Source organism: Echinops telfairi, unplaced genomic scaffold, assembly GCF_000313985.2.
Source record: "Echinops telfairi isolate 266 unplaced genomic scaffold, ASM31398v2 ScPeMD7_5592;HRSCAF=6446, whole genome shotgun sequence".
Taxonomy (NCBI): Eukaryota; Metazoa; Chordata; class Mammalia; order Afrosoricida; family Tenrecidae; genus Echinops; species Echinops telfairi.
In genome coordinates this window covers 1,120,091-1,122,180 of record NW_022109491.1, presented here as the reverse complement: position 1 = coordinate 1,122,180, position 2,090 = coordinate 1,120,091, and positions in this window count along the sequence as shown.

Sequence of the window (2,090 nt, the reverse complement as noted above, 5' to 3'; positions counted from 1 at the left end):
GTCCCCAAGGTGCACCCCTCAAGGAAGCCCATGGCCACATCTTTCTCCCCAAGAGCCAGTGGCAGGTTCAAACCACAGACGGAGCCCTTCCACCCCAGCCCCACCAGGGGAACACGCTTCATGGGAGTGCAAGTCAGTGACTCACCACTGGCGCGGAGGCTGGTCAGTCCCAGCTGTGGAGGGTTGGGCAGGAGCAAGCAGATCCAGGACCACAGGGTTGGAGGAAGCTCACGGTCCAGAACACAGACGCTGACATCCCAGCAGAGGCAGGAGGCACAACGTAAAGATACCTGGAACACCTCCTTATGTATGGAGGCGGGCTCAGCCCCAAGACCACGCCCTTTCCAGAGATTGGGGGATCACAGGGTATCTTCTCCTGGAGGTGATTCCATTATGGCAGGGCCTCCTGCAGGGAATGGCGTGATGTCCCTGCTGCACAGGGTGGGAAATGCCGCCCCACCCAGCCACCCACCCCCACCCCCAGTTGTACAAAGCATTGACCTCAGGAACTTAGGCAACAGATTTCAGATCCTGAGAAGGTGACCTGGATTTACCATTAGTTGATGCCCAAGGGCCAGGTGTACTCTTTCCTCTTAGGCAGTGGGAGGAGACCACACGTGGGTATTAGCCCTTCACCCTGAGCTGTGGTTGGGTATTAGCCCTTCACCCTGAGCTGTGGTTGGGTATTATTAGCCCGTCACCCTGAATGCCCCATTTGCAAAGGTTGTGGGTGGCAGTTGTATGCATTAGAGCTTCCATTTTGAGCTCACTAGCTTGCAAAAGGCTCTGGATGGCAGTGACAGCCCCCCAGTCTTCTGCAGGGTGCCTGAAGATGTTACGCCTCCATTGAATTCCTCCTGATCCTTAAGCAAGGGTGTAGACCACCTTGCCCTCTGTGTGTGTCCCCATCATGGGCCTCAGCCTGCATCTGGAGTCCCACCACTCACTGCCACAATCAGGAATGTGGGGCAGTTCCCTTTGATCCATGCCCTAACGCTCTACGTTCCCACTGGGAATCCTCAGATGCCACTTGGCCCTCTTGCTAATGGCTGCCCTCGTCCTGATCACATCTCTGTGCTTCTTAGGACTTAAGACATGTTCTCCTCAATCTATATGTGAGGTGGAGGCCTCTTTGGTACCCTGCAACAGGGAAACCCTAAATCCATTTGCAGAATCCCCTTGGAGCTGAAGCTCCATTGATTCCTTCAGAGCATTCACTCAGGATCCAGATAGACCTGCCCTCAGGCAGAGTGCCTTAGGGAATGCATTACCCCCACCCTAGGCAGACCAGGGTCAGAGAGACCATCTCCCTTAGAGTCTGCCTGGGGGTGTCCTTGAAGGAGGTCACTCCCTGATGATCCCTGCCCAGAAAGCCACAGCGCACAGGTCTGGGGACAATTCTGTAATCTCTGTTATCTAACAGACAGACTGTGTCTCCATCCCTGCCCTGTTGCCACTTCCCTCATGCCATCAGTCCCTAGGAGATCTTGATCTGCCACCAGTCATGGCTTCGTGACAGTTTCCTTTGGGTTCCATGTCTCATTTCAGCAGCTGCAAGGTCATGAAGGGAGCCCTGGTAGCTTAGTTGTTATACACTGGGCTTGGATCTGCAAGGTGGGCAGGTTGAAACCAGGGCAGGAGAATACAGGCCTTTCTACTCCCGTGAAGAGTTACAGGCTCACACACGTGCAGGGGCAGTTCTATCCTGTCTTATCTAGAGTCACTAACAGTTGCCGAGGGCAGGAAGGGTTTTACGTTGTGTTTTGTTTTCTCTTTCTAATGTGTATGAATCCTCAGATGCCATCATGACTGTGCGATAATGACTCCCTCATCCAGAAGCTGGATCTAGTGTTTGTGTTGTCTTTCTCTCTGTTAAGGCGTATTCCATGTACAGTATACTCCTTAATTACTTTTGAATTTGGCGTCTCTTTAATGCCCTGGAACAATGGTCAGCAACAGAAAATGACTGTCTGGTCTGAACTAAAAGCTCACCAGGAACTTGAATACTACCCTCACCCTTGATCCCTTGAGTCAGTCAGTACCTCCCTCAAGGAGGCAGGGCCTTTCCAAGCTGATCACAGAGTCGGTTA